Here is a 20,578-nt window from a genome sequence, read left to right on the forward strand (position 1 = left end):
TTTTCTGCACTGTCGTCGGTGAACTTTCATTCGAGCAGCTGCCTGTTTATTGAATGCATTCAAAATCGAGTAAAACGGAACACGGTCGAAAGGTATGAATAAGATTGCAGGTGGTCATTAATTCTGTGCATCAAAGGTTTCTGTTCGTGACGTCATACTATTTAAAAGACGGCTACACCTGTCTTCGGTGAAACGAAATCGCAATCACCCTTTTATCCATTCAACGTCAACAGAATTTCGTTGCATTCAGAGAAGCAAATAATACTTTACCGTAGATATGATAATTTGAAGAAGAGCCAACGTTACCGTCGCTTTTAATTCAGGAAACTACAGAGACCAGAAAAGTGATTAAATTCCCGTGCACCTGTCTACCTGGCTTTGAATTTTCTTAATTGCTTTCTGGCTAAGAAAGAGACAGACGATACGATTTCGGAACTAACAAGACCTTTCCTGTGCACGTTCTTCAATTTTCGATCTCGATACGGTTTTATACGCTAGCGAGATCAGGGACGGACTTGCCATGGAGAATTCGAGAAAAATTCTCAATGGACTGTTAGAGGCGTAATTAATTAAAATTAGAATTCGTATTCTAAAAGAAGGCTCGTCGTCATTTGTTTGATCTCCCAGTGAAAGTTGAAGCCCCACTCCGTTTCTGATCAAATTCGACGCAGGTAACATCCGTATTTTCTGTTTCATTGTTAATGGAAATCATTTCTGACGAAAACATTTGCCGATGCCTCGTTGAGTGGTCCCCGCGCAACATAAACTAAAGAAGGGACTAAATGCGTGTTAAAGTGCGGCGTCAGCATGCACAAAATTCATTGCACAAAGTCGTCATCATACATCGAGATAATCATGCGGTGGCCGCATGCCAACTGCGAGGTGTAATGCTGTGCGCCTTTGTGAAAACACTCTAGATGCAGTGAGAAACGATGATCAGTGATCGGTGCACCTTCGAAATCATTTTTCGTGCACAGAAATGAAAGAGGCAAAATTTGTACGTTTCGATTGATAAATGGTTCACTGATCACACATTTCGTGAAACGTTGTCGAACACGGTAAGTTCGCGACATAGGCATTCGCATGCAATAAAAGATCGCGAGTCCGCAAAGTCGAGCCTGATTCGTCGTGCAGCCGATATTTCGATAATGCTGGCGGAAAGTTTTGTGTAACGATTTCTTTCGCACTCGTCTATTGTCAATTTGCACGATATCAACGTCAGCTGTTAAGACTAAAATAAAGTCTCGTAAGGCGACCGTTTCCGGTGTAATCCGGTTAGAGTTGCCCGTCCGTGGAAAGGAAATTTTGTTACCACGTTGTTCCGTTATCGTTCGTAAAACGCATGAATATCATCTTTTACAGCCACGACCCTCTCTATTTGGGACCAAGGGATATTAAAGCCAATTAAGAGCTCTCCTAAACGTTAGAAACGATGAGCCATCATTGAATCTCGAGGAACGTATTCTATGTAACGATAGATTAAAAATGCAAATTGATTTTGAAAATAATACACGGTACGTTGAAATGAAATTTAATTCTCATGAAATTTTATATTATTCACGGAACACGTTCGCGTATGGTTCGAGGAAATCTATAGTCAGAGACCGACGCACGTACGGAAAAGAATAATCGATAAGGAACAAGATTATAAAAGGCTCTGTGCAGGTTGGTTCACGCATGGAAATAAACCGATTTCCATATTAGCCAACGTCCGGACTGACGTTAATTCGATATTCGAAAAATCTCGTTAAACATTAGCAAGGAGGAAGATGTTAGAAATATTCGAGAGCAAACACGATGATTTTTAATCTGTTATTTTACGTTCGATCCGTTCGATTAGAAAACGAAGCCACAAACGCGCACGGTGCGGCGCTTGTCGGTAAAGCTTTTAATACGCCCGCGAAAACCTAAACTATGGAGGATCAGCTGCGGTCTCCGGCGCACGTAAACGATCGTGTGTGCCTCTGTGTAGAGGAAAAGCTGTACACCCGCACAGGTTCTGAAATCGATCCGAAGTTTCTCGGTAGAATTCGCAACGATCCGACGCGACGCGACGTTTCGCCCGTAAGGGCGATCCCCCGGATTCGAGAAACATATCCGCGCGCGTCTGAATCGTGGCCCAGGAGGGTCGTGTATTGATTTTTTGCATGGATAGCCGCGTGTATAACGTCTAACCTCGTTTCTTCCCGTCGAGTGATCGCCACGTATCCGGGGCCACCGTGACGTGACGTATCGAGCTGTCGATCCTATCGGTTCTGACGCTTCGTGCGACGACGAGGGAACGCGAAATCCTAGTGGCGGGAGATCGTTTCAAACGTGTCGCAGTTGAATCGAGAATCGAGCTCAGGTTAAGTTCGATCTCCGTTGTAACGCGTCGGATGACTCATTCGAAATTTGCGTCACGAATGGATTACACTTCCGTCATCGATCGACGAAAAGAAAAAAGACAATGTATCGTGAACGTCGTGGATCGCGACGGGGAACGCGCGCACGCACGGGCTCGCGCAGAAGACGTCGTCGACGTTGACAGCGGGAACGATGACGGTCTATTACCACGGCAATCGTCATCGATCGAAATGTCGCTCGGTTCGGCAACTGTTTCTCTCGACGCGAATAATCAGTTCGATTTCTTCCACAAACTCACCTCGTCTTGCGCGGCTCCCGCTCCGGAATCCTGTTACCGAAAAAGAGTTGCAGCTTCTCCGCGGCTGTCGAACACGCTCGTACGGAAACAGAGACGCGGTTAGGCGAGTGTAAAGAGCGACAGGAGAATCCCTGTCCCCGGACCTTTCTGTCCTTTACGATGTCCCCTCGAGAACTTGAACGATCTCTCTTGATTTCTCCAAAATCGACGCGACAAACGACGGTACGATGCCTGTCTTTTCGACGCTGTTCCCTTCCTAGTTTGCCCTTCTCTGTCCCGACGTGACGTATGAAAACGCACCACAACCAGACTGACGAGAGGAGACCGTACCGTGTTCTCAAAGGCACCGCACGATTACTATTGGCCCGAATACACGACTCGAGACTACGGACTGGTCAATGGGAATGCGCGCTGCTTTATGCGCAGTGTACAGCAGATCGAATCATTTATGGACTGTCTACCGACATCTGTCTTCAAAGTTGAGAATCCCGGCTGGGCCAACCGGGTCCTCTTGCAGACTATCGAGCAACTCGAATCGACCTTGGATAATATCAACTTCCGCCTTATCGAGCTCAAACCTGCTCCACAGATAAGTCGTGGCGTTCTATAAAGCCTTGGTCGAGCAAAAGGCCTTCCTTTCTTTTTCACTTGCCATCAGTCTTTTCTTGAATTGCTTCCTCTTTTCGAATATAGCGCGAGAATTGAGGAGCAAATTGACTTTGGAGAATGTCAATCCTTTAGAGCAGTCCAAGATCCCTTAGAGTCTAAGTAAGTTGTTAGACCCTAGTGTCCAAGAGTTTGAACAGCCTATAAGAGGGAAAAGGCGAAGAATTTGCCATCATTTGCCTTAGATCTTGGGATAACCCTGGGAAAATCGAGGGAGAGCCCAGATTGAACCTAATTTAGAACCTTTTATCCTTACATGGCTCTTCCAAAGTTTATATCATGGTAAATTGTAAGGCTCTGAATTATCAAAATATCTTGAGAATAGGCCAGCCCTAATAGAATTTGACAGATTAGGTTTGACTTGGGAAATATCCCTTTTGGGGACTACATGTACTGGAGATGGGTCATCTTGTTGGATATTCATCCCAAAGATGGGACCAAAGCCAAAATTCAAAATATTTGGAAGTCGCAAGACACAGCATTATTCATACAGCTTCTTCATTTCTGAACAGTGGTTGTTATGTACAAGACAAGTAAAGTTCTTCAATCATGTGTCACAATTAGGAAGGATAATTTGAAGGTGGTAAACTAAAAGTTCGGGTAGCGGTGGACATCCTATGGGGAGATGGTAGCTAAGACAATTCTGAACAACTTTTTCCTTTACCAAAATGCTCATTAAAGCACAGTTTTCGAATTATTAATGAAAAACAGCAAGTAATTAGAGGGCGCATAGCGCGCATGCGCAGCCTCGGGAGTGTCGGCTACGAACCGACGCGTCGACTAATTTGTTCGCGGCTACGGTCGAGCGCGGATCTCGTAGCTGACACGCTCGCGGCTGCGCCTGCGCTCCACGGTAATGTTTCTCATTAATTATTCAAAGTTTAAGCCTTAGCAAGCATTGTGATAGAGGGAAAAAAGTGTTCGGCATCACACCCACTGCCATCCCCTCAAAGGATTCGCAGCCTAGCTGAACATCCTGTAAGTACATATTCTCCAATTTAGTGTTACACATAGTATTCTTGTAACGTAAATTAGTTTATTTTAATTGATTAATTTAGTCGCTTATTGTAAGTAGAGAGTGTATACGTGAATCAGATTTGGTTCTTCAATTGGTAGAGCAGGGAATCACTTTAAAAGGAATATCCTATTTGGTTAGTTTCTTCGTTTGACGCTAGATAGAGACAGAAGTACCATTTTTAGAGCGCGAAATTGTGCATATTCAATATGTAGACCGTCCTCCTTTAAATTTACCTTTATATTTAATCGTGCTTAACCTTTTATATTTCATCAAATTCTTTACTTTTTATTTTGAGGTCTGATCGATTTGGGAAATGATCAGCTCATGTTCTTCCGGCGGCTAGTATACTTCGAATTTTATATAACTGGATTATTAAACAAGATGCTTAACGATAGACAATGTTAACATAGTAGCGAAAATATTATGAATTCATAGACGTCCTTTTCGTTTCGACGCAATTCCGAGTCGCATTACGTCGTCGGACGTAAATCTGAAATTCAATTGCACTTTAGACCGTCACATCCAACTTTCATTCCTATCTCTTTTCCGTTGATCAGTTACCATTTATACCCGTTCTCGGGATTAGTCCGCAAGGAGCGTACACCGGGTTCGAACACGTTCCCCTCTGACTCCGTTTTTCTCTTTCCCGTGCTCGCTCGTCTTTCTTTCCATCCTTCTTTCTCCCTTGACCCCGGTAATCGAGTCAAATATGAGAAGAATGGGACAACGAAACGAAAGTGCTCTCCCGAGAGCTTAAGAGAGACGGTTTGTTTTATGGAATTCACTTTGACGCGAGCGGGAGAGATTAAATTTGCGAGAGGTGAGGTGAACGCGGGGCAAGACCCGGGACCTTGCACAGATAGAGAGGACGATTTTGAATCGGCGAACGTGCGCAGAGGTAGGACGTTGGATAAAATCGCGGACCGTCCTCCTTCGTGACACTGTCTACGCCCTACTCGACGACACCTAGGTAAACGAAGAGTCTCTTCTTTCCGCTTCGGCAACGCCCGGATAATCCTCCCTGGAGATTACCTGGCCGAACGTACCTTTATTTATGACCGGTTAAAAGGATTTTAATACACGTCGAGCATTGCCCGAGGTAGTAATTCAAAAAGGCCCGCGCCATGTTTCTTAACGGGGTGTTTACTCGAGATAGGAAGCGTACCGTTATGGGAAATTTCCAAGATGTTCCAGAATAGGAAACTCTCGACGGAGATGGTCAAGTAAACTAGATCGTTCATCTTGTATTCGCCATTTTCAGCCAACAAAATTCAAACTTGGTATACCACAAATTCGTTACTATTCACCAATAGGGTTAAAGTGATTCGTATTGATCCCTAACTCGTTTATATTATACGTGGCACCTTCACTCCGGAAACATCATCAACGTTTTACGATGGCCACAAATAAAATTCCCATCGGCAAACTCCAATTTGCCACGACACGGTAAGCATTACAACTCGCGTACGACGAACAAAAATACGGAAACGGCGGAAGTCAGGTGGGTGTGAAATATCCGGCGTCAGACGTGACGTTTCTTCTTCGCATCCGTTTACGAGCTCCTCTCATACGACGTGTCGCACCTGAACGACCCTCGCCGTTGCTCGCCTCGGGAATCTCCTCCTTGAAACGATATATATATATATATATTTCCGCCAGTATATTCGTCATAAAAATGTATATTTATGTGTACATCCCGCGATCTGCTTTGCGGAATATATTGTCGCGACCCTTCACCACCTCCACCCACGTTGCACCCTCTCGATTACACCGGACCTAGGTGCAGCCACGCGTTCACCCACTTTGGGCTGATTCACGATACCAGTGCAACGTGGAACGCATATTTTTTCTTGTTTTTCTCCTCGCCTTACATTCGATCCTCTTTGCTCGCTGTTCTTCCGTCGCAGTAAGCACTTAGCTGGAGGAGGGCAAGGCATTCTATAAAAAGTTGTCAAGGGACGGTATTTAGTCTGTCAACCGTTGTGAAGAATCGCTGTAAGCCTCGCCGAGGTACCAGGCTTAAAGCTACTTTACGTAGCCAGTTTTTTGCCAGGAAAACTTGAATGCTGATCGATATTACTTGCCGAGCTTCTTCTTTCCTCCTTAGCTACTCTTCTTTGCTCTTCGTCGGTTTCTGTACCCTTTCTACGAGTCGAGGTCGATTGCTCGTGGTACCTTCAAACGACATTCAATTTACTGAAACGTAACTTGTATATCGTGCTTTTTATCTGAAGAGGATTTACAATCTTTATAAAACTTCTGAAGTTGACTTCTGAAGTCTGTTAAAATGACCAAAATTAATTTCTGATTTTGACTGTCAGCTGCCCTTACCATTTTCACGTTTCTTTTATTTAATTTCTGGTAGCAAAGAATTAGCCAGTCGGGTTACGATCAGTTACGATACGAAAGTCCAGTGAAAGTGGACGTTTTGATTTGAATAACCTTATATGTCTGGACGAGGAATGATTAATTTTTCGATTGAACAAAAAGTTGAATGGAATTGAATGGTATTCAAAGGAATACGTGTATGTGAGATATTAAAGAGAATGAGGTTCGGGAGTTTCGAAGTTCGTGTCAAGGCCGAGATTAATGTAGGTTTTTTAACTTGGACGGAAATTGGATAAGTTCGGGCATTGTTGCAAAACATTAACGACGACAGAAACGTTCCCCGTTGCAAATGATCTGTAGTAGGAAGTGCTTGTTCCCGTAAATCGTTATCGCTAGCTCGTCGAGTGTACTTGGTGCTTAAAAAGAGTTCCGGAATTGAATCGTTGGAAAGTTCGAAAGAGTATCTTTCCTCTGCTTTCGTTTCGATTTGGCAAAATTATCCTTTGGAAGCGTTATCTTCCGTCATCGATGCTTTCTTTTTGGCTATCAATGTTCAATGGTGTTCTATAAAAGTATACTGTAGTATACTTGTAACGATGCGATGCTAAGGTAGCGTGTTCGATACACCTGGATATCGTTAAATCGAGGATCTTGAATCAGTACACGTCCCTCGAGTATTTTTTACACCTTCCGTCGATGATCCCGGTAGTAGGCTGCATTGTAAAAATCTCACGGAGCAAAAGGATATAGCAATGAGACACCAGGGTATGCTTCGATCGAGTGTTGGTAAGAGAGGTTGGGTTAGCTCATTGCATCGTCCCCGACACTAGTGAAACTTCCTTACCATGTGTGTACGGCATAGAGAAGAAAAGGAACGGTCACGTTATCCTCATTTGTTTTCCTTGGCGTGTGTTCATATAAATATTGCATTCTGCAAGCACGTACGCGTGCCTTCGCTTACAAGACAGCCAGCCAAATTGTGTATTAATATTAAATTCCCATGAAACACTGTAAGTTACGTGGATACGCTGCACTGTCGCGTTCAATGAACGTGACCATAGTGTATGCGTTTTTAATCAACAACGTCCAAATATAAATATAGCTTGAAAAATAATGCAATTAAGGATCAGAAAGGCCAGAACTTAAAAATCTTTTTTCTTTTTTCTAATAAAGATCAGAATATTTTCGAACATTTCAAAAAGCGATATCTGGAATAAAAATAACTGAAGGGAATTACATTTGATATTATCGTAATGCTAATTAAGTGTTAAAAAAAATATTTTCGACCCCCTTATTTCAAAATTATAATTACGCCACTGAGCTTGAAATGTGTTAGGTATCATTTTATTGAACCGATAAGTGCAAATTAATTTTCTTCGCCATATTTAATTAAAAAATTGAACTAATTCGAAGAAGAGTTAAACGACGTAAATTCAACCATTCTGAATTTCGTGAGATACCTTGCATTATTAGAAATAAAATGAGTAATGAATGCGAGACAACGTATTGATTTTCGATAATTGTTGTAAGCACGTGGAAGCGGTGTACTTATCAGGGGTAGCTGTACGCGAATCAGCCACGTGATTAAATATTCAGTTGATCAGAACATATTCACAGGATGGAAAAGCGACATGGAGGCAACGGTGCAAGTGATATCGTAGAGCGCTATTACGGTTGGATTCTAACGAAGACAAACGTCATTCCGCATGCGTTTGTCATGGTTTCATGTAATCATCTCGCATTTTTAACTTCGCAAACGGTTAAGAATAGACACGGAATATCGTGAACAAATCGCTGTGTGAATCCGGTGGAAAGTTTTCTTCTCGTTGGTCAGGATTTAATTTGAAACGAAGAAAATTGTACAGCGAAATAAATGCAAATTTCCTAATGTTAACCGTACATTATACTCCAGCTCTGCTGTGCTTCGCGTAGGAAATATAACGGAAGAGACATTGCATTTCCATTCGGGCAAACTCCATTTCGAAAAATTAGTATTCTCCGGTTACTGTTCAATCTTTCAGAGATAACTTGGAGGATTTCGCATTGGTACGATGCGTCGGTTGAATAGAATGTTATTTATATTTAAGCAGCAAGGTAGTAAATGTTAAAATATTTTAACGTTGGTATATTATGGATATTCTCTAATGGAGGTGTCAAGAAGAGTTAAAGTTAGCTCGTTCAATTCGCAAGATCGCCCCCGTTCAATTCATAATCTACGGATATAGATATTGGAGATATTGTTCGATTACTATAAGTCTTCATAGCTAAACCATGACGTGAAATTACCTAGGAACATTCATTCCATGGCTAGATAACCGCGTTTTCCCTCGGGTAATACGTGTATTAGAAAGTTCTATATAAAAAGGATCGTTTACATTTATTTCGAAATAAAATTGTACTCTGGGTGCATTTTATTAGGTATACAAATTATTTCGGCGGTTCTAGTATTACACTTTCTTAATTATTATTTTAAAGTTCATAAAATCACTTCAATAATTGCGTTATGATTTAACTATTTCAAATATTTCACTTCCTTATTATCATTGAATTTATACCATATTTTTCCACTGCAATTTTTCATCAATGCGAAGAAGGACGTTGCATGAAAACGACGGACGAATTAAAAAGAAATACATATTTCGTTGGGAATCGAGTTCAGTTTCCGGCGAAGCAGCCGAAATGCAAACAGAAGAGAAGTCGTCGCGAAATTACGGCGGCTTTTAAAACGACGCGTATTCGCATAAATAATTCATCGAATAGAAACCGGAATCTGCGAACGAGGAATTGTGGCTGCACATTGACGCAGCGTGGTTCCCTCGCATCGTGAGCCAGGCAAATCCTTCTGGCAAAGTTTGAAATTTGTACGCACAATTATGCAAATGCATCGGCATTCTGTACGCGGTTATACATCTAACCGTACGCCGTTCTATTTTCCACGGGATTGAGGAGACTCCGATTCCCGCGTAATTTTGACAAATCGAGCGGTCCGTCTTCGAAGCGCGGCTGAATAAATATGTATTCCGTTCGTCGCTGCTCCCGTTGAAAAGCGTGTGCAGCAGGAAATCTAAAGCCGGTAAAGACCCGATAAAGTCTTCGAAGAGTTCGCGGGACTTGGAGGGAAGTTCGGAGGAACCGGTGCCGCGGTATTAGCATAAAAGGGATTCGACTTAATTAAAGCTGCTCCCCGATCGAGTTGGCACGCGGCTCCTCGCTTCTTAATTTTCGGTGTCGCGACTGTTCGCAAGTTTTGCCACTCCTCGCTCGATTCGGTGTAAGCGACAGTCGATTAAATGTTAATTGCTTTGAGATTTTCCCTCGTTGCACTTCATTCGTTAGATTCTCTTTCTTTCTCTTGTTCGCATTTTCATCAGAATAGCTTTACTCAATGTACTTATGCGGTTTATTAATTATTATTCAATATCTAATATCATACTGTAGGTACCCTTAGAAAATGGATATTGTGGGTGTGGTGATTTTGACCCTTAATTAAAGCGTCATTGTATCTGAGCCTGAAAACGAAATTATGTGGACGATTTAATTATATTTTTCTGCGCAAGTTCAGAAATAAAATTTTATTTTTGCAACAGGGTAGAAGCAAGGGTTAGAATCCACTATTGAATTTATTGCATTAGCGAAGAGAATCTGTTTGTTGGGAAATTCTCTAATATGACAGACACGTGATGTAGTAGTAGATTTACTTGCACGTATGTACTTATGTATGTCTAGGAAGGCGAGCCTCAGGACGATGCAGTCTCATCCCCGAGCCTCGTCCACTGTAAATATTTAATGGCGAAACCGATGGGATTTGCCGATCAATGTAAATCCTCTTTTGCTCGTCTAGCTTCTGAACAGCCATAGGGCAGTTTCTCCTCGGCTATCTCAAAAGAGAAGACCGAAAGTGGACGAAGGGAGCCGGCTCCTTCTGGCAATTTATTTTCCACCAAATGGAGAGGGATTCGACTCTTGGGTCGTCACCGTCTCCGATGCCTTTTTCGAGGTTAAGAACGGAAGAGCGAGTATAGATAGCGAACGACGATTCTGACCTCTTTTGATATCTCGCTTCCCTTCAATCATCCTTGCCCTCAAATTTATTAGCATTTTGATAAAAGCATAGCTCCAATTACGTATATATGTACCAGTGAACTCCAAGTAAACGCCATTCTTTTTAAAAAAGTTTGAATTTTCCTCCGAATTAATTATGTTTGCAACAATTTGTGATTTAATTCGGAAACACAGAATTTGTTGAACGATCAATGTTACAAAGCTGATTAGTTGTCGACATTTTCTGTGGTAGTATTTCGAAATCCAAATGGTAAAAACGAGCCAGGGCACGTTGTAATTCCTGAAGAAACGAGGATAGTGGATCACGTATTCGTGGCCAGGGTAGTTGCAAGTTGCAATTGCAGTCGTCACCTCCGTTCGCACCTGTACCTTATACTTTCGCAGACACAGGTTCGAACGAATGGCACGCACGTGCATGCGTTTGCAAATTCTGAGCAACGAGGTTTGCAAGAAACTGCACGTGAACGTCTTGTAAAATGAGAGGCAAACGCCAGCATATGTTACCCGGCCATGTTTTCGAACTGGCTCGAATACATTCGAATAGTTTTCCACGAGAATACGCTTTAGCCTGTGTCGATGCCCCATCAAACTTTTCCTTTCTGCCGAATTCAATTTCCCTCGTTTGACCATTGACTTTTTATTCCTCCCTTTGCCAAATAGGAATACCAAAAGCTTACCTATATCTTTGCTAGGAAATAGAACAAATCGTTTGAAAATATTTAAATTAAAAGATTGGCGAAAAATAAATTCCAATCGTGTTATGAAATTACTATACCCTGCAATATTTCATCTACAAACATTGGCCTATTAAAATTATTGACACATACGATGAACACCTTTCTGTACGCCAGAATTATCTAGATTTCTCGCGGTTTCAATTCTCTCAGACGTGAGATATTTCACGCTGCATAATTATCCTTAAACCACGAGTTAATGTGTAACGTATCGTCACCTGGGATGTCTGGAGTCGACGACAACCATCTTCGAAGGTTCCAGGATAAATAGATCGCCTCGCTGCTTCACCCTCGTACCTTGAAACACCATAGCTTCAATTTCCCTGATGTTCATAGAGTTCGATGAAGCGGAAGCTGTTGACATGGAGATTCCATCGTCGCGGGAATGGCAATCATCCTTGGGACACCATATTTTTGGTTTACTGTTTTCCCGGATATTTTTGATCATATTGATCCGCGGTACACACTTTGTTCACCAAAACAACCGATCACGCGATATACAGGACTGATCGAATGGTAGATTATGGTTGTACTTCAATTTCCCGAGCGTCCAACCGAACAGAGACGTTTCATCGAACGCGTTTCACTTGGAAATGCAACGACAGCCTCGACTTGGTTCGCCTTTCGTACGGATCCCCGCTAAATAACACGGTGGACCAACAAACGCGGCGGTTACGTTACCGTTGGGAGGGTCCGGCGGACGCTGGTTAATGATTTCGTTACGGCAAGGTGAGCGCAAATGAACGTATGCACGTTTCTATTGCATTATTGGCGCTCGATACAGCTTAAAAACAGGTTTGAAAAGAGCCCGTCTCCCTGGTTCAGACAGGTATACCGATCGAGAGAAAGAGATACTTGGCGAGAAAATGTGCGTTATGTAAGCTTTTGTACCGTACTAACCCTAACTCTTTAGAAAAGGAAATCCTTGCCTCGAGGAGACTTCCCCACGAGCACTGACTCGCTGGTGAAAGGAAATCGCGAGGACGTTCTTGCCAGAACGATTTTATGCGGGAGTTAGGACTAGGATCCTTTTGTGCTTCGAACGGATTCATTCTATTCTTTGATTTTAACGGGAAAACAATTCGATAGAATTTTGTAGGAGATCCCGAAAGTTTCCAGTATCCGACCCTACTTGACCCGATATTTTCGGGTATTTCATTAAATAAAAATATTCTTATCGTTAGAGCCTAGGATTCCTGTCTGGGAATGGCGGGCTCAGAGTTTCCTCTCACTCGATATTATTATAATTCATTTTTTCTGAAAGTATCCTGCTTTCTAATTCCCACTTTGAAGATGAAAGGAATGTATAGATGCAAACTGGATATGCAAGTACGAGGCGTATCGAGTAGAATTGCAAATTCCGATATAACCGTACGCATTGGTGGGATCGATTGAAATGCTCGCTTTCGATCGCTGGTGCTTCAGTGCTCCCGTAGAAAGATGGATACAACGTTAGCTGTTCAATGGGAGTTAGCATAAAGTACACGATAGATCGGAAAAAGGGAAGAAAGTAGGCGCGAGTATATTTTGTTATCTTTCGCACAGCCATTCCTTCTTTCATCCTGCGGACTTACAATGGCTCGTAGCTCTCTGTGGAACGAACTTCTTCAAACATTTATTCGCGCTTTGTTTGCGATCTCGAACCGTATCGAGGATCGAGCACCATTATTGGGCGCTGTCGAATCAAGCGTATTTTATGAATAATGCCTGTCGCGATATTTCACGTTTCACAATTGTCAATCGATACGATTATCAGGATGAATAGGGCAATTCGTTAATATCCGGAACAACCGAATACGTCAAAATGACAGATCTCAGATTTCTTATTTTATATCACAGAAATTATTGAGCTGCTTTTATTACATGTTAACTCTTTGTTATATGGAATAAATTAGTATGATACATTTAGAATCGTTAAATTATTTAGAGCATGTACGGTAAGCACTCGCTCCCTGCCATATAATTTCCTCTTAGAAACGCATGAATGTATATAAGCTATGCCAGAGAAACAAACGAACTGTGAAAAGTACACGCATTCTATTGACGCTCGATAATTCCCGTTTCGTGGGAATTTATCTAGCACCCGCTGCATTATATTAGTTTACCGACAACGTTACACAGGTATGACAGCTTTCTCCTATGATGCTTAAATCTACTTCCAGTTTATGTAGAACACGCGGTGTGTTTCAATAGCTCGTTTAAATGCGTGGGCTGATCCTGCCAAATATTAGAAAATAAATAGGAAAAATAAGGTGCGTAGCAAAGCGCGACGGTGCCATTTGTATTCCTAATGTCGGCGTAATTCTCCTTTGAAATGCATGTACATATTATTACGTCCATTTTCTCGTACGCATTCGTTTTCCTGGACGGTCCTGGGAATTTCGCTTTGTATCTCTTGACTTTTACATTCATCATCGCATATTTCTTCCGGCGTATAGCCACGAAACACCCCATGGAAAAGATGTACCAGTGAAAATTATATTATGACGTTCAACTTTTATATTTATCGCGCTCTGAAAGTATCTCTGTACATCTTCTTTAAAGCTGCGATTTAAACGCGAGAATTAAACCACGCGATCTTGCACGTTTGTTTGAAACTAAACCGGTGTTTCTTCGACAAATATATTTTGCTTTATATTTCAAAAAAAGTTTTAATTTCATTTCAACCTGCGCGTTGAAGCAAATATCTCTTTGCTGAATAATAGACAACTTCTATTTTTCACGTTTAATAGAAAAAAATGCAAAGAATATACGAGTAACAAATGGCAACGATTGCACCTTTATAAATGATTGAATGCTCGCAAGACATTAATCACGCTATTAATAGCTAATATATTCCGCTTGGAAATTGCAAACTGGTTACATTGTAACAGCCATTGTAATGAATCCATTAGAAAAGAATCCACCGTTGCATACGAGAGCCGTTATCTATCGCGCAAACGAGGTGTACTAAATCCAGAAGAGTGCAAGGTGGAGTCTCTCGACGTACAATTTGCTACCAACATTTTACCGCAACGAAGTACAGAGAACGTTCGTTAAAACCCCATCTACGAAACGATTAGGAGCGAAAGGAAGCGATGTGTACCCTTTAAGAGAAAAATATCAACAGGGTCGGAATTCTTGGATAAATTGCCGGGTTCGTTCAATTCTCCAGAGCAAAGGAGCCTCGCGCCTTTTCGAACGAATCAGGAAAAACATACAGCAGGGAAAAAGATTCATTGCCGGTACGGCACGGTAGGTCGCGTAATTACGAGTATCCTTTCCCGTAAATACTCCGATACGGACGTCCGACTAGCTTATTGCTTAACGCGAGTCGGACTAGCTGGAGGTTCGGCACGAACGCGTCTGAAATTCATGAGCTTCCATGTAAACTCGACTGACAAAGAGACGGAGATGGAAAGCTCGTGGAGGGTTTCTCTGGTTCGAGGATCGTTGCTATCAACGTCTCGGTGTAGCGAAGGACCTTGTTCTTCGGCTTTCCTTCTATCAAACGGTTACGTGGGACCGGACCATTGTGTACGTACTCGGCCAGCGACGAAACTAGACCTGGAAGAGAAACGTAAGGGCAAACGAGGTGCAGGCTTTGCGCTCGACCGACACAAGGATCACACGAGCTGAACCGTAAGAACTTTGTCGTCGAACTGGACAACGCGTCTGATCCTCGCCATCCTGTCGCAGTTGTTCTCTGTTTTGGTTTCCCTCTACTTCGGATGTTCCTCTTGTGTTTGTTACGAAAGCACGGGAACTAGCTTCGGGAGACGAAGCAGGTGTACTGAATGAAAATTATGGAAATTTTGTATGCTACTCGTGAACTGGTTGCTGATCACTTGGGTAGAGAAGAATCGAGTTGAATGATGAATTGTAGGGAGGTGTGGGTACTTGAGAGGTCGAGTCGGCTTCAAAAAAGTTCCCCTAATGAATTCATAATGGAATACTATGAATCTTTGTGGTTTTATTTCGTGCCAAATCGTCCTTTGAAAACGTGAAAATCAACCTCGAACCGAGCCTCTGATATGATTCACGAATAAAAACAGAAATTCCTATTGGTTCGTCCTTCAACGTGGAGTATGTAATTAGAACGTGGTCCATTTACGAGGCAATTTATGACCGTCTCATAAAGTAAATTGCTCTTTTTCCAAACACTTGAACGATAGCAGGAAAATTGAATTATACAACCGTACCGGGAACCGGTTGATCTCATCATTTACTACGTTTTAATGGATTCCATGGCTAGTCAACGGTTAAACATGAATAAGCTCTCGGTTCCTGACGCGACACGGGTCACGCTAAAAGACATAAATGTTCGCCGTGAAAGTTTTCAGCTCGATCGGGTGAAACGCCAATCCTCGTTTCACCCCCTGTCGCGTACGTGCGAGTTAACTTAGTCGGTATGTGTTACGATAATGCGACGGAAGGAGGGAGAACGATAAAGAGTGGAAAATCAAGAGGGAAAGAGCGCACCGGTTTCAGCCGCAAAAGCAGTAAACTCTCGATTATCTATGGGTAAATTATCTGGCCTGTGGATAACCACGAAACTTGTTAAAACCACAGTATTACGCATCTGTGTTCAACGTGATACGTAATAAATTATGTTTAAGCATTATGGGACTCGTTCGCGTTGCGCGTGTTACCATAACGAGGAAAATTATTGCTATCGAACCGATCGTTCGTCGCAAACAATCCTGTTTCCTCGTTTCTTCCTTCGTTACGAATCGCTTCCGGTTATACCGAAATTCGTACCGCTTCGAAGTTTGAGAAACTCTGTTTCTTGCCACGAATCTTATTCGAGAATATCCAATAATTTAAATAACGTCACGTTAATTCGAACTTCTATTAAATATTATTGGACACTTATGGGACGCTATTTTCTTTCTGATAAATGTATCTGTCGTATCCGGACCTAAAAATTTTGTGTTAGTATGCGAATTCTCGAGATTCATAAGAAATGCATCCGGAAGTCGCTTTGAAAGCAGGAATGGAAGAAATTTTCGATCCTTTCGGTGCTGCACAAGGAGAGAGCTCTACAAACGTTGAGGAGACGGATAGGAACGCGTCAATCGTGTCATTTTCAACGAACCGGAAATAGGAAAACGATTCGACAATGTAATCTTTAAAGTATTCAAAATTGATTTGAATTATGTGAAAATTTGAAAGCGAACCAGAGATTATCTAAGTTATTAAATAGATTCAAGTAGAAATAGATAGTAGCAATGTATTATTGACAGAGAAATCTACAACGTCCTTGTAGTAATAGATGGTTGTCAGGTGAAAATCTGGATGGAAGACGAATCGTAGGGGAAGGTAAATTATATGTTAGCCGGTCGAATATCTGACGCGATTATAACTTGATCTAAGTTCAGAGCATGCTATAAGATCTCCCTGGTAACTAACCCAGCCGAGAAATCTGCAAGTATACGTGGGCTTCCGCTTCGCGGGAGACAATTTGATCTAGCCTGAAGGACCACCCTAGACAGGACCTAACTCTGACTAGATATCGCTATTAATTACGAAAGCGAGGTTAAGTTGAATTGTTCCAGTATCCATTTGCGGCTTCCAAGAACCGGCTAATTACCGTCATATTACACGGGCCATCTTCTTACGTACAATTATTATTAAAGCATCATGACAGACGGTTAAACCTGCTACCGTTATAACTTCCGGAAGTTCAACCTCTTTGCAACTACTCGTCCGTATGATTAATTATTCTAAAATCGGTCTTGCGCTAGTTTGTAATCAGCCTCGGGCAAACGGTTTTTATACTCGCTGTATTTTGTTGGCTCGTTATCTCACTTAGCCCATACTTTTCCTGGAGAGACGACTATGCGGATATAACGCACGGAAAATTCATTGCGGCGAGCGTACAAATTGCTGGAATTTATTATGACAATTGTACGTGAGAGTTTTGGGAGTGTATCGCGCATACGAGACTTTACCCACACAATTGAGTAAAATTGTTGTAACTGGATCGTTGAGATTATTATTTAACTCTTAACTGTAGAGGTAGAGTTTGACTTACTTCAGTTATTTTGTACATATCCAATTATGTATCCAGCTAAAAAATTAATCATTCTAAAAATGCAAACGTATTGCGTATCGTCTCTAAAGAAATAATTTCATATATTTCACGTTTTATTAAATTCTTTAAAAATCTCCTATCTCTTAATCGTCTGAAATTCACCCCTGCAATCGTTCGTGAAAACGGAGAAGTAAATGAAGTAAACTCAGCCACGTTCGCCGGTATATATGTATCGGGTGGGCCGATGCATTCGCAGTTTTGGTCGGCCGCAAATTCAGGTACCAGATGAAATTTTCAGCTCAGCTAGTATCGGTTGTACATAAAGTAACCCTTGCTAATGTCTCTATCCACGAAGGCCCCACACGTAGATCGTATCCACAGGTAGCCAGGAGTAAACCGAATTCATTCGTGGCTTCCGACCGGCTACTACTTTACGTTGAAGAGGTCAAGTACCGTCGGCTTTACACGAATCAATGTAGCACTACCATAAATACCCATCCCTTTACGTACGACTGGAGATTCGGATGCAATGAGTACGAGTGCCTACCGCCGAACCCTGGCACTGGTCCACCGGGTGTGCTTTTACTCGATTCTCCCGCTACCAACATCCTCGTCATCCTCATCTCTATCCAACTTTCGCGTCTGTCTTGAACACACACACGACAACCCGGAAGTCTTTATTGCGGTCTTGCGATCGCCGCATTTTACGAGCATGCGGTCCGTTTACTAGCCGCTACCTAAACCTCTAAGCATGCGTTCGAGGGGCATCCTTCGTTCTGTAGGTTACATCGCGTGGGTGGAAACGTCGATCAAGGCTTGCGAGGCAAGTGGTGTTATGATATTTTATCATACACGAAAAGTGTGCTTCTTGAAAAGTGGTCCGGGTCGTTGACGAAATGGGGTCAATTAAATTTGGTCATCGTTTCAAAGAAATTTGAAAGAAAAGGTCTTTCTTTTCCAATGCAACTTCTGAATTCGTCACTAAAGTTACGCCCACTTATTATGGTGCGGCCTGTATACTGGAAAACGGTTAGTTGATTTACCGTAGCTCGGGGTAACGCGGTTGGCAGTGGGCTAAAGTAAAACGTGACCGTCTTACGAATAAATGGAGCAAGCTGCAAGAGGCATGGCCGAAAACCGATTTTCTAGCTCGCCGTAGCGAGCGTGTTTTTGAGTTGGATATAAGCTACTAGCTTCGAAGCTACGATTAACGTCTCGCATCGAGTATGCATTTACGTTTTTGGTACACGGGGAAAGTTATGTGGCCGGTAGCGGGAGTTTACTTTTTCCTGGCGTTCCGTGCCGGTTCCGTGTTGGCGGATAGCAATTAATTTCGTAGGTACAGTGTTGTATTTAGTGCAGGTAGAATTGAAATGTTTATTTGTCGACGAAACGGTGGATATTGAAAACAAGAGGTGGTTGAATTTCGTTCCTTTTCAGACCATTAAAATTCCACCCTTTACACGGTAAAAACAAGAAACGAAAGCAACGCGTGGCCTTAAGAAAATACGGCACGGTAGCTCTTTGGCTGAAATCATAACGAAGCGTGTAAAAGACCCTGGTTGGAACCTCTTTCCGTCTTTACGGCGGGGATATCCGCGGTTGGTTAGATAGTTGAGAAGCAACAACCTTGTTGCCGGTTAATAGGTGAAATTACGTTTTCTCGTGCAGGCTACGCTGGCAAACAGTATTTTCTGTTCTTTCTCTTCCCTTTGTTCCTACTTTCGTTGTACATCGCTTCGATCGTCTACCTCAATAACGACTTTCGACGGTTTCAGTTGAGAAAATCTGTATCTCTGACGAAAACCCCAAAATAGCGGGTCGGGTTAGGTCAAATCGGGTTTGGTGGACGAAATGTTCAAGCTCCTCGCATACCTCTAATTCCTTCTTTTAAATTTCGAAGAATTCACAGTCGTCGCAACGCAATCCTCGCCACACGCGGATAAAGCATCTGCAGAATATAAAAGCGAAAGTTCTAATCTACAGTCCAGTCGGAATAAGTGAATTCCTGCTCACTGAGAGACGTCTACGATAGACGTACGATAAAAAGTTCATATGACAGAGGAGAATGGGAATTTGCAATAAAACAACGAGAAAGTGTTGGTACACGGAAAGGACATTACGGAATGAGAAAAAGGAACGGTGACGCGGGGAATCTGGTCGCGACTGATGTATTATTAAATCAGAATCTTGACAGCGGTGGGTACACCCACTTCAACATCGTGCACTTTTCTGAAGCTATTATTTCACCTGACTACGCGACCGTTCAGGAATATCCTTTTCTTCTTTTTATCTTCCACTGGTACTTCGCAAATCTGACCAGTTTCTGCTAGGGATTTCCACCAGAATGGAACGAATTAAAGATGCAATAATTCTATGTGAGTATTCATTAAATATTTGAAAATAAATTTCTAATTGCAAGAGTCTTACGTCCAGTTAATAAAGGATTCTAAGACACTTCGAATCTTTTTGAAACACGTTAATCCGGCCAAAGGTTAGAAACCAAAGGTTAATCTTGGGTAAAGGGTTAACTACAGTGACTAGAATTCAACACGTTGACGCGATCTAATCTATAATGTTGCTGCTCGTTACAAGCTTTCTACAGCTGGCTTAATGCTCGTGAAATTCATTGCAATTATTAGTTTACGGTGCTTCTTGCATGCGGTGAAAGTAGTTGATTATGATTCACGCCACGAAGACGTTAACTGCTAATATTTAACGCATCGCCACCGCGTTAATTACACCCGACTATATTCATATAATAATAGTGATGTGTCATCAAATGTATTTTATAATTTGTAAAATGTTATACAATATTTTAGAAGTATCGTATGATCTACTAAAAATATAAAATTCATGCAATGTATTATCCTGAGTGTTTTCATCAGTGTTCCTGCCGTTCCACGTCGGTTAATGTTTTTCATAAATACGTGAAACAACGGAATGGAAGAAAAGACCGGATACAAAGAGAAGTGTAAGAAGAAGGGCCGCAGCTGGATCCTCGTCAGTAATAGTCGTTTCTGTGATGAACTAATACATAAGTAAAACCCTTCTCTAAGTTCGTAAACTTCCAAACACATCGGCGCTTCTTACACGGTAGAACACCGGAG

At 42.1% G+C, this 20,578-nt stretch overlaps 2 protein-coding genes across 9 annotated transcripts in view; one reads left to right on the plus strand and one right to left on the minus strand.

Annotated features, from left to right (window-relative positions):
- LOC114873998 (FK506-binding protein 2) overlaps window positions 1–20,578 on the plus strand; it is a 161,487-nt gene that overhangs the window by 26,104 nt on the left and 114,805 nt on the right. The window lies entirely within an intron of this gene.
- The window catches only part of LOC114873996 (protein NDRG3), a 77,792-nt gene that overhangs the window by 24,292 nt on the left and 32,922 nt on the right, over window positions 1–20,578 (minus strand). For 4 of the 7 annotated variants that reach the window (XR_003789030.2, XM_029182845.2, XM_029182843.2 and 1 more), the window contains exon 1: window positions 2,645–2,734. The exons of 1 other annotated variant lie outside the window; for it this stretch is intronic. The gene's annotated coding sequence lies outside the window, so the exon portion shown is untranslated. Of the gene's footprint in view, window positions 1–2,644; window positions 3,011–20,578 lie in introns of those variants that run through there. 2 more of the 7 variants (XM_029182846.2, XM_029182844.2) reach the window with 2 other exon arrangements.

The sequence above is a fragment of the Osmia bicornis genome, chromosome 4 (genome assembly GCF_907164935.1).
Source record: "Osmia bicornis bicornis chromosome 4, iOsmBic2.1, whole genome shotgun sequence".
NCBI classification, from domain to species: domain Eukaryota; kingdom Metazoa; phylum Arthropoda; class Insecta; order Hymenoptera; family Megachilidae; genus Osmia; species Osmia bicornis.